Here is a 12933-nt window from a genome sequence, read left to right on the forward strand (position 1 = left end):
ATATTGTAGTGAACAACTACTATGATGCTGCTACGGTATGCTTCCCTTATTTCTCTCTTTCTCCCTATTCTTCTACTTTTCCCTTCCTTTCTTCTCTCAACGTCACCAGAGGTTTCAGCCAATCGGAATAGAGGACTGTGTTGGAGGGAGATACAAAGAAGAAATCTCTCTCAGACATGCGGGAACGATAGAAGCCTCAACATGCGACGGACCAGTTTCCCTGGGTAAAGTCTTTTATCGAAAAAAATGTACCATCCTTTTTGTACTGTATATCTTGGAAACCTTTATAAAACATCATCAATCCTAAAGTCTCGTCACACTTAATTATAACCGGTTTTCTTTTCCACAACCGTTATTTTTCAGCACTCTTGTTCTCTCTCTAATGTCGGAGGTGCCCCAAAAAGGGGACCGACCGAAATGGTGACCCTTTTTCAAACGTCGTTAAAATTTATGGGAACCGCCATATTATTAATTCGAGAAAATGCTATTAAAAAAAAAAACAATAATATTAAATTTATACCATTTTTTTATTGCAACTTCAAGGTAAATTTTTGTTCAATACGTGTATTTAAACTTTTAAAAAATAAATAATTTTTACTTATTTGAACTCTTATGTTTCATAATAAATAGAAATTTCGATAGATTTAAATATATTTTGTTCGAATTTCGAAAAAATAAATAGGGGGGGTGGAACACGCACTAAAATATATTTCCCCTCATATATTTTACGGAAACTGTATTTTATATGTAATTTCATTCTAAAATGGGTAAGTATGGAAAATTTCACGAAAATCTGACAATTAGTTGATTTTTGCTAGATTTATTAAACACGGGTATGTTTTCACGTTCGGAATGTCTACTACATGGGAACGTTATTTTAAAGCGCCAATTATGTAAACACGATTTTCGTCTCGCGATTTCATTATTTTCGTTCGATGAAAAAAATTTTTTTTAATTATTACTGGTTTATTTTGCCCTTCTTCTTTTAAATGGTACAAAAGTTATACTGGTAATATTAATTTATAATAAAGTTACATGTAGGGTGGGGTAATTGTGGTGAATTTTGTCAGTTCCTAATATATATATATATATATATATATATATTTAAAGTGATTGTTGATGGCTACACTCTTTTAAATATATATATATATATATGTAATTCCAAAAATATACGCAAAAGCTTCACACGTCTTTTATATTTTTCATTGGTATTTGTATAGGATTAGTATCTAGAATGTTTCAGTGCATGACGGAGAATCTCGAGTTAGTCCCGGAAATTGCCGATGCAGTTTATGATTTGAAAGATTTGGGTGAAAAAAATCCCCCCAAAAACAGATGGCATGCAAAGGGGTTAAGATTAAAGTTAACAGTAGAAAAAAAATGGGCCTTAGGCTTAGGCAAACTAGACAGCTATCTAGTGTCTCCGATTGGTGGGGCCTTGCACAGGAATCATAAGAAAATAAATTATATACATAATGCTAATTATGCATAAAACAAAATATTTCCCAACATTGTTCCAGACACTCTTTCGTCTTCTCTTGATGCTTTACGTTTTATTAATTATCATGGTTTTAATATTGTTGTTCCAAATGTCGCTCTAGCCCTTCATATAGCATGGACAATTCCTATTATTGTTGCATCGAGGGGAGGAAGATTTTCTAAATAAATAAATAAATAAATAAATAAATAAATGGAATAAATAACAATAATAATAATAATGATAATAATAACGAGCGGGACCTGTAAAAATTCCACAGAGGACTTATTCATATGTAATATATTGATGTTGGCATTCTATAGATGTTCGGCGTAAACGGAGACACTCTGATATTATTATAACTCTTTTGTTAAAACTGCAAAAGTATTTATCTAAGCTAGTAGAAACGCTCGGCATACCCGGTCATAAAGTACGCTTAAATAAGATATTTTAATTCTTGCAAATTTCGTATACATTATTATAGTTAATGTTCTATCTATTTTTATAAAGTTGCGATATAGTTAATGTTCTATCTATTTTTATAAAGTTGCGATTTCAAAAATAAAAAATATATATCCATAGGACTTGGGTGCATTAGATTGAATCGAAACCGAAATAAAAACTTATAAAAAAATATATATGTATATATATTTAACTTGAGTTCCTTTAGCCATAATCGAAACCAATACCAAAACTTATGAAGAATTCTTGATTAAATTATTTATTAAAAAAATAGATGACTTAAGTGCCATCAGCTATAATCGAAACAAAAACCAAAACTTATGGAGAATTCTTGGTAAAATTATTTATGACAAGAAATGGTAGTACATAACAATTAAATGACACGGATGTAACCATGACACAGAAAATAACACACGCACTAGCCTATTAATTAATTAATAGATAGATAGATAAATTATAATAATAACAACAATCACGAGGTTGTTTGCTCAGCAACCGAGAAGGCTAACATGCTTGCCAGTCGGTTTGCCTCGAACTCCACACTGGACCCTTCCAACCACCCCCTACCTGACTTTCCTTTGCGGACAGATGCCACGCTAGACAATCGGAAAATAACACCTGCTCAGGTGCATGCTATCATAAAAAACCTTGACACTTCAAATGCAAGTGGACCCAATCTCATCCCAGCTGTGCTATTAAAAAAGTGCTCAGCTGAAGTAGCTCCAGTTCTCTCCAAACTCTACAACAAATGCCTTAATGAATCTTCCTTTCCGGACTGTTGGAAAACTGCTTTTGTGGTACCAGTATTCAAGAATTCTGGCGAAAGAACTGACCCATCAAATTATCGCCTCATTAGACTTCTCCCACTTTTTGCCCAAATATTTGAGACCTTAATTAACCATGCTCTAGTCCATCACCTTACAGATGCTAAACTTCTGACTGACCAACAATATGGATTTAGACAAGCCCGTTCCACAGCAGATATTCTCACTGTAATCTCTGAATGTATATACCATTCATCGGACAAAGCAGGGGAGGGCAGAGCGGTAGCTCTAGATATATCTAAGGCTTTTGACAGAGTATGGCATGAGGGTCTCCTCAGGAAAATTAGATCATACGGTATCACTGGTAGAATACTTAACATAATTAAATCCTTCTTAGATAAGAGAAAAATCCAGGTTGCCCTCGGCGGTCGTACATCTAAACAATATGATATAAATGCGGGAGTGCCTCAGGGGTCTATCCTGGGACCTCTATTGTTCCTAATATTCATAAATGACCTCCCCGAAAAAATTGCCTCTGAGATGGGTATATATGCTGATGACACCACACTCTATAACAGGCACGACAGGAAAACTAATGAACACATATCTAAAGAAATGGCAAAAACACTAGAGGATGACCTCCAATTTATAGTGGAATGGGGACAAAAATGGATGGTCACATTCAATGCTGCCAAGACTAAACTGGTTTCCTTCAATAATTACAAGAAACCTTCTCTGCCACCAATAGCAATGGCTCTTTATCTGAGAGTACATCTTTCAAACTCTTTGGCGTAACGTTCACAGGAAACATGAGTTGGAACAATTACATTGAAAGCATTGCCAGGGCCGCTGCGAAGAACATAGGCTCTCTCTACCGTGCTAGAAAACTACTACCACCCGAAAGTATCCTGTACCTCTATAAGGCCACCATTTGCCCATGTATGGAGTATCGCTGTCACATTTGGGCTGGTGCATCTGCTACTAGTCTCTCACTCCTAGACAAGGTTCAAAAGAGAGTCGCCAATCTGATAGGCCCTGAAGTGGCATCTAAGCTTCAGCCTCTGTCCCATCGACGAAATGTTGCATCCCTCTGCCTGTTCTACAAGTATTTTAATGGTGAATGCTCTGACGAACTGCAGACACTTGTGACCCCACGACGTAGACACCCTCGACAAACCCGACAGACAGCTAAATCCCACCCCCACACAGTTGAGATCCCTAAATCTAAAAGATCTTTCTACTCCAGTAGTTTCTTCCCCAGAACCGCTAGACTCTGGAATTTCATTCCAGGTCTCTGCTTCCCCAACTGTACTGACATGCAGAAGTTCAAGTGTAAGGTGAACCGACATCTTGCTGCCCAAATCCCAACATAGTGCCCCAGTAGTTGCTTCCCCTGATAGTAGCCCCCTACACCAAAGTGGCAATTTGCCTTGTTTGGGTGAAAATGTAATAAAAAACATAAAATAAAAAATAATAATAATAATGATAATTCATGCCAAAGTATAAATTTAAAAAATTACAAAAAGTGATACAGTAGAAAAATAATTAAAAGTAAAAATAAAATTTATAAAATTATCAATTTCTATCATACGTATTAATGTAGAAGAGTTGTACGACTAATTCTGTATAACAACCTGATTTAACTCCCTCGCTTTCCATGAAATCCACCATTGAAAAGATAGACAATTTCCGACTGTACTCTCTACGATTTTTTCCGCTAAATAAATCTAGCACATTTTCTACTGGATCATTTTTGGAAATTTTTGAAATTTATACTAATTTTGACATAAAACGTTAATCCACAATAGTTTTTTTTTGTGTGTGTGTGTGTTTTTTTTTGTTTTTTACCAGAAATGCATTTGTTCGAAAACCGCTATATTGCACAAGCATCAAAATAATGATTCAATGTGTAATTATGTACACAAGAAGTACTCACACAATTTTAGTAATATAGAGATGAATGACTTGTACACTTGTACTGTAAGTCATGTGACTTATAGAAACATTGTATTAGAGTGTTGTTGTTGTGATGATGATGGTGATGATGATGATGATGAAGAAGAAGAAACAACAACTGATTTAAATTGTGTTACTTATGAGTTTACTAGATGGTGGTGGTGGTGGTGTCGATCATTAAGGCTGATCGTTTACATTTCAACATGTAAGCCTGTTTCAGATTAATTTAGAAAATACTAAGCAGGGAAAAACCTATCTATTTAGCTAAAGGCCATTCATACATATCTTCTTATATGTAAAGGGATGTTTTTCCCTATTCCATTGACGTGTATAGCTTCCTAAATAAAACCTATATATATATAAATCTGCTTCAGCATCAATTTAATCCAGTCAGTGTTGTGAATGTTTTTTTTATGTCTGATTTTGATATTCTCACATCTGTGATTAAAGGTTTTGCAGAATTACATTTATCGAATATTATTTGTCTCTGTTCCGTCCAAATTGCTTTCAAAGGATAAAGGTTCATTAAATACTTTAATTACTTCAAAAGAAAAGTATTTAATCATTGGCGTTTTAATAACAACATTAAAATTTATATTTCGCTTTTATTCTTTCTTCTCACTAAACATTTTCATTGAATAATCCAAATAAGTATTTATTTTAGATTTGCACATTGCAATCTGTTGAAAATAAGTATGTTTCTTTAATATAATATGATATAATATGACATAATATGACATAATATGACATAATACTGTGCAGTAAAATAAAATAAAAGCTATCTTTGCACATGGATGAAAACCAATTAAAACGTTTTCCACATGTCTGAATACCCTATATACCAAATTTCAAGTTTATAGATCGAAAATTCGCTGAGTATATAGGTTGAGAAGTATCCTCACACACACACACACACACACACACACACACACATTCTCACTTTTATAGATATATAGATTACTGCGATTGATGTAGAATATTTTTTGCTTGTTTGGTTGTTCTTCTTACGAAAGTTGTTTTAAAAGTAAGTGTTAAGATAATTGTTATTTGAAAATTTAAGTTAGAATTTCTAAAAAAAATCTTTTAGTGTATTTATTTTTTTGCGGACTGCTATCCTCATCTTCAGACTTGTTATTTCACCACGTTTCAGCCGACTAACCTTTTTTAGGTGGTTAACCACCATGAAGCCTGTGGCGCAATGAATAGAAGTGTGGAGTTTCTACAGTTCCAGATGAGTATTTGTCTGAAGATAATGGTTTCAGTCCTACCCAAAGCCGGTCAGAGGATTAGTTGGTCAAAATGTGGTGAAACAACAACTATGGAAGGCAGTAATTACTGGGGATACAGTTAAGAGACTCAGCATTGCTATCTCTTCGCAGTTAACCACCTAAAGAAGGCCAGAGGATTAGTTGGCCAAAACGGGGTGAAACAGCAACAACTATGAAAATGAGGATAACAGTCCGCAAAAAAATGAATACACAAATCCTGAAGCCTCATCTCAAAGGATTTTAAAAATAAATAAATAAATAAAATAATTTATAAAATCTTCTGGTATTCCGGTTTATCAGAATAACAGATTAATAGAATTACCTTTATCAAACACTGTTTTTTGCATCTCATCATTCTAAATTTATTTTTTACATAACAAGTCATCATTAGATAACCAATTTAATTATATTTTTTTTTTATCAATTCAAAACACTGACTGCTTAACAACAGCAAGATTGAGCATGCACATTTTGTTATATAGCTTATCATCACCAAGTAAATATCGTCACAAGCAGTAATCCTATTAACAACACTTGTAGCAGTGCTGACAAAAGTAATGGAATTGAATAGTAATCTTATTTTTATGCTGAAAATTTTTTTCTTTTACAAACTTTACAAAGATTGAATTAGTTCTTTGCTATTTTATATATATAGATTCTGCTTGTTCCTTCCTTAGTCAGTTCGCTACGCTTTGAAAAAGGCCAAATTCATGAAATTTGTCTTTAAAACGGTCAATCTGACAACCTTAGACAAGAATATGAGAGTGACCTCCCTTTGATGTAGCTCTGTATTCAAATATCATTATACGAATATATGGTCACTGATGTAATGGTGTGAGAATGGAACTTGTAATTTTGACGTGCAGTGGTTCTTTGCCAAAGAAAGAAATCGGCAAAATGTTACATAAAAAGGGAACATTTAAAAGAACCAGGGAAAAAAGTGCTGGGCTGAAGGAATAAATTAAAAATTATCTCTTACAATGTGATTTTATTATTTGTATTGAACTATGTAGCACAATATTACTTTCTGAGTATTTATTAATACTTATTAAATTCATCTTATTTGGGCCATTTTTATATTTAAAATACAATGGACACTATTTTCACAGAAATGTTAATGAACTTATATTTGCTGCATGTTATTAGTTTTTTCTGTCTGAAGAACTAATTCTTTGCACTATCCAGAAAAATATCAGCTTCATTAAGCCATATTCGTTGATTAAATATATTTCTCATTCCATGGAATTTCCACGGGTCACACAAGTTTCTCATTATTCTGGTAAATGGTATCTATCATATTTGAGTAGGAAGTAGACATTTTAGTGTTTTTTTTTATTTTTTATTTTTTTTATTTACCCCTTTTTCACCCTAAACCTAGCATATTGCTGCTTAAAATGTAAGGGGCTACTATTTGAAATCGAGTCTAATGGAGAACTGTGGGGAGTTGAATAGTGAGAGGTCAGTTCACTTTACATTTAAACTTCTGCATGTTAGTACGGTCAGGAAAGCAGGAAAGCAATTCCAAAGTCTGGCAGTCCGGGAAAAGAAACCACTAGAATCAAAGGCTTTCCAGCATATAGGAACCTCTACAGTGAAGGGATGGGATTTTGCTGCTTGTCGAGTGAGTTGATGCTATGTACATTGAGGGGACACAAGTGCTACGAGTTCATCAGAGAACATTCCATTAAAATACTTGTAAAACAGGCACAGAGATATGTTAAAAGCAAAGTTGAGGTAAGTTTACGTTGATGCAAATGTGTAAACTATGTTTCCGTATTTTATTGCGACTTTTGTTGATAGTTAACTACATTTCTAACAGGATCAAAGTTTCGTACAAAAAGAACCTTAATCGCCTTGTATTGCACGTGGGAGATTAACGAGGATTTACGGATTACCAAAGATTAACTGCTAAATGATATTTCTGTTCACTGCTTTTATTCAATATGGTGTCATCATGGTGCCTAGAGACAATGGATAGCCTCTGCAAATGAGGCAGCACATGTAATTGTGAAGCAAGGGTTGCACAATCACAACCACACGTCTCTTGATTCCAGTGGCAAGAAGTCCTAGATGACTGAAAACGATACGGAGATAAACAGAAATTATATACAGCCCCGTGTTTTGACAAGCTTCTGGGTTTGACCTTTGCTCCTGATCTGAAGTGGAACACGTACATCAAGTCTATTGCCAAGGTCGCTGGAAAGATGGTGGGATCCTTCTATCGCTCCAGAAGATATCTCACTACTGATGCAATTCTCTATCTATATAAAAGCCAAGTACGTCCAAGGATGGAATACTGCTGCCATATCTAGGCAGGAGCTGCTAAAAACAGCCTATCCTGCCTTGACAGAGTACAAAATAGACTTCGTGGCTTAGTGGGGGATGCCCCTTTTCTCTACCCTGCAACCTCTTTCCCTTTCCCACAGAAGAGACGTTGTGAGCCTATCCTTGTTTTATCGTTATTTCCATGGCAGGTGCTCGTCTGAACTCCAATCTCTGGTCCCCCCTCTCCAATCTTTTACAAAAAACACCCGTCTAGCTGAATCCACTGTGAAAAATTTCCCCCACTCTTTATCTGTGTCTAAATCAAAACGTGGATTCCATGAACAAAGTTTCTTTCTTAGAACTGCACGCCTGTGGAACTCTGTTCTGTGTGCCTGCTTCCCACCTGACTACAACTTGGATGTCTTCAAGTCCAACGTTAACAAATTCCTAATGAATCGCCCCCTTAAGTAAACACTTCATGAAATCTTCACACTAACATACTGTACTTGCAATAACCCTTATCCCTGAGTGGCTTCCGGGCCTTGATAAGTGGTGACCACTCTGTAAAAAAACAAAAAAAAACAGCACCTAGTATTCCCAAATTATCAAATTAAGTAGATTCAATGTCACTTAACATCAGCGATCAACCTAAGCCGGCATGTCAACATGATTATACTGTAAAGCTAACAAATATTAGATGTTGTAACAATGTTTGCAGCAACCACATGCATCGGTATCTTTCCCCGATATGCGGTCGCCATTTTGTTTGTTGTGTTATGCTGATGGTCACACAATTTGGGTGAAAAGGGGGGGGGGAAGACAATCGTAAAGAAACCGTTGGATTTACATGTCCATTTATCCTCACACGAGCATATAAGAAATGCAAAAAAGGAAAACGTGAGGTAATACTCCAGACAAGTTCTTTAATGGTAAGTGCTTGGACGGACCCAAAACACTAGTACCCCCTTCGACCTAAATGCCCTCAACAAACCAAACAAGCTACAAAATCCCACCCCTACACTGTAGACATCCTTAGACACTGTAAAGCCTTCTACTCAAATAGCTTCTTCCCTCAAACTGCTAGACTTTGGAATTCCCTCCCATGTCCCTGCTTCCCTGATTTTACTGGCATGCAGAAGTTTAAGTGTAATGTGAACAGATATCTCGCTACCCGACTCCCTACATAGTATCCCTGCAAGCCCTTATGACTTCGTGGCACTTTGCCTTGTTTGGGGTGAAAAAACAAAGAAAAAAAAGATCTACATCTGGAAACAGACAATAAAAGTATTATAAAGCGAATTTATTACAGTTTGAATATTTATTTACAAGAAAAATGTAAATTGTTGCAGTTGCTGGTCTGTGTGTGTGTGTGTGTATCACGTGTTGTACATTGAAAATACAATCGGAGAGTGATAAATTAGTTTTGTAAGAATTGTGTTAAATGTCTTTTGCACAAAAGTGGTGAGTTATAAGAAAGTATAGCAGTCGTCTTTAAGCACTGTTTTGTAGTTGCTGGTGATGATGATGATCATGTTTACGTTTAACATGGTGTAATAGTTGTACGTAAACATTTGTATAAAACTATGGAATTCATTGTATTTAAGATTCATCAATCAATTTTATTAGAGTGGGAGAAATGCAGCAAGCCATGTAAAAAAAAAAAAAAAAAAACCATATTGCATCTATATACTGTTTGAATGTTTGTCCAAAGTAACTTTAAATCTGGATATGATGGGCATCATCACAACCTCCTCTAACAGGCTGTTCCAAGGAGCACAAACCTGTTGTGCTTCTGTTGAGATGAAAACAACGATGGTACATCTTTTTGTTTGGCTGTACTGAGAAGCATCATGGAGAGAACTGTGTCAGGTCAGAGTTTAAATCCTCCGAAACAGAACTGGATGGGAATTACATCATCAGAGGAGGATGACTGTTTTAAGTGATAATTCAATTATGGCAATATACAAAAACATATTAAATATGCTAGTAGTTCAGAACAAATAGGTGTACTCCCCACATGACTATGTGAGACCCCAAATAAAAGACCATCTGTTTATATGTTAAAACTACAAGAGTTAATCTTAATTAACTAGAAATAGCTTTTCTTAAAAGGTGTTTGATTTCAGTTTTCAATCATGAATCACAACTGATGATCTAACCAAATGGTTGCCATGAGTCAGACTAGAAGAAACTCAAGTAATTAGATCTGTATTTAAAAAAAATTTTTTTTTTTTTTTTACAAGGGAGATATCATTTATCAAGACCTGAAGGCCACTATGCTGGCAGGGTCAGAGGTTAAATCAACGATAAAGGTGACACCCCATCATACAGCACAGGTACTTCAGCTAATGAATACAAATAAAATTGTAGTTAAAAACTAAAATAAAAAAGAAAGAAAATTCAAAGCAATTGTTTTGAAAGAAATCACTCAATGAATGAATTTATTTGTTTGTTCAATTTTCATAAAAGCATCGATTACAGAAATATAAAAAAAAAACTTTTTTTTTTTGCTTTTTTTTCTTCAAACATACAGAATTGTAAGATGATTTTGATGAAGGGTTTAGGGTTAGGGTTGAGTGATTATTTACATTCAGATTTGTTGAGCAAAAGTTTTTGCGAGTCATTTTTTTCTTTTTTTAACTTTGATATGGGGGGGGGGGAATTAAAAAACATTTTGTTCAATTAAATCAACCATTATTTTTTATTTTTTTCAAATAAATACTCCAATACTCATAAATCCTTAGAATCAAAGCATTTCAATAACATGTGATAAATAAAATTATCACTTGTTATCACAGATATCACCATGTTGATTGTGTGTATTAGATGAATATAACACAAACTCACTATATTTGACATTCAGGATTATCAAAAAATAGGGCCCAAATATCAAAAGTGAACACTTTGGTCGAATTTAATACACACAAATATCATAAGTAAAATTTAGAAAACTTTACTGATCTCCTTCAATTGAGACCAATTCATAAATAACAACTTTTTTTTTTACTTTTTTGTTTTTGATATGCACTGAGATTCTAAAAGTTTATGGAAAAAAATAATATGACGTTTCTTTCATAGCGGAGTAACTGTTAAAAAACACCAAAGTCTCTTCGAAAAAAAATAAAAAATAAAACGTAATTGTAGAGAATTATGCTTTTCAGGATATAATCAAAGTTTTATTAAAACATCAACGTTAATTCCTACTTCAATCAAGTAACAAATTATTGAGAGCTTTGGCATTACTCCAAATCAATTTATTTTTACTTTTTAGAAAAAAATAAAAATAAATTAGTTATCATTAGGAATTTGACTTATTTACACAAAACAGTGATAAAACCTGATCAAATTTGAAAAATCCAATATGGAGTCATAAAATTGGCAAGGGAGATAAGTATGAAAGCCTAGTTCTAATAAAGGGAAGTAACCCAACACCCATTAAAAAAAAGATCTGAAGGGGAGTTACCTTCTTTGGTTAGAATTGACTTCATATATGGATCTCTTTTGCAAAATTTCACTTGAAATTGTTCTTTTTTTGTTGTTGTTTTTAATATGACTTGTTTTAAACACCATTTTGCATAAACCGGTCAATTTAACATAACATATTGGATTTTTATTTTTTATTTTGTTCATTACTAAAATGAGAAAATTACAAACAGCCTGATTTGTGTCTGAGGAGTGAAATTTTGGGAGACTATTAGAAAATAGATACTAAATTGTTTTTGTTATTAAAAATATACATTCATTTAATGTGAATTTGGTTTATGGAAAAAATTATATCTTACAAGAATTGTAGGGGTGGGGGAATATGGAAAGAAAAAAAAACTGCTGAAAAAAAAAAAAAAAAAAAAAATCTTTCATCAACATTGTTGGTTTATTTAAAACCAACAAATTGAAATAGAATTTAAAATAGAAACGATTATTTTATGACATTAGAGACAAAATTTCATTTGCAATTAATAATTCCAAGTTTATTAGTAATGATAGCTTTGCTTCATAAAAGCAATTATCAATAAAAAATAAAAAAATTGTGACTATTAAAAGGTTTAACTTACTAAAACTTGCAGAAAAAAAAAATCAATAAAGTAATTTAATAATCCTATTTTTTTTACCATAAAAATATTATTTGCAACAAGTTTGGTCTTAGCTTCATGAATTAGTTTAGTTAAAAACAAGCCACAAAAAAAAAAGAAAAAAAAGTGAAGTGTTTTTATTCTAAAAGTGAGTGTTACTTAAAACTGTGTTTTAGCAAGAAAAAGTTTTTATTTTTACATGCTAGACATGTTATACCACTGTTTACTTGTAGAAAAATGGTGTCCATGTCAAAATTGTAGTTTTCACATCACCTTTTTTTCCCGCCTTTTGAAGTGTGGACTAAAACTATGACTTAGCTAGAAATGCCATTTTTTTTTTTTAGTTCTACATTTATGCAGAATTTTAAACATTTTTTTCATTTGGAAATTATTTTCTTTGAATCGGCTGATAGATTTTTTAGGGGAAACAACTCTTTGTGGGAATAAGTGTTTCACCATAACACGATTGGGTAGATTTAGTTTTCCAACAGGTGACAATTTCTATTGTGAACCAGATCTGTCACTGTTAGGTTTTGATTGGCTGATAAGGGTAGACGTAAAGGAGTAAGTAAATACCTTTATTTACTTGCATCTTCATCAATGGGGTGATGTGACACAAGGTCGAATTTAAAGTAGTATACAGCTCCTTCCAAAAAGACACAATCTGGCTG

The sequence above is a fragment of the Euprymna scolopes genome, chromosome 36 (assembly GCF_053919585.1).
Source record: "Euprymna scolopes isolate OS-2025 chromosome 36, ASM5391958v1, whole genome shotgun sequence".
Classification (NCBI taxonomy): domain Eukaryota; kingdom Metazoa; phylum Mollusca; class Cephalopoda; order Sepiida; family Sepiolidae; genus Euprymna; species Euprymna scolopes.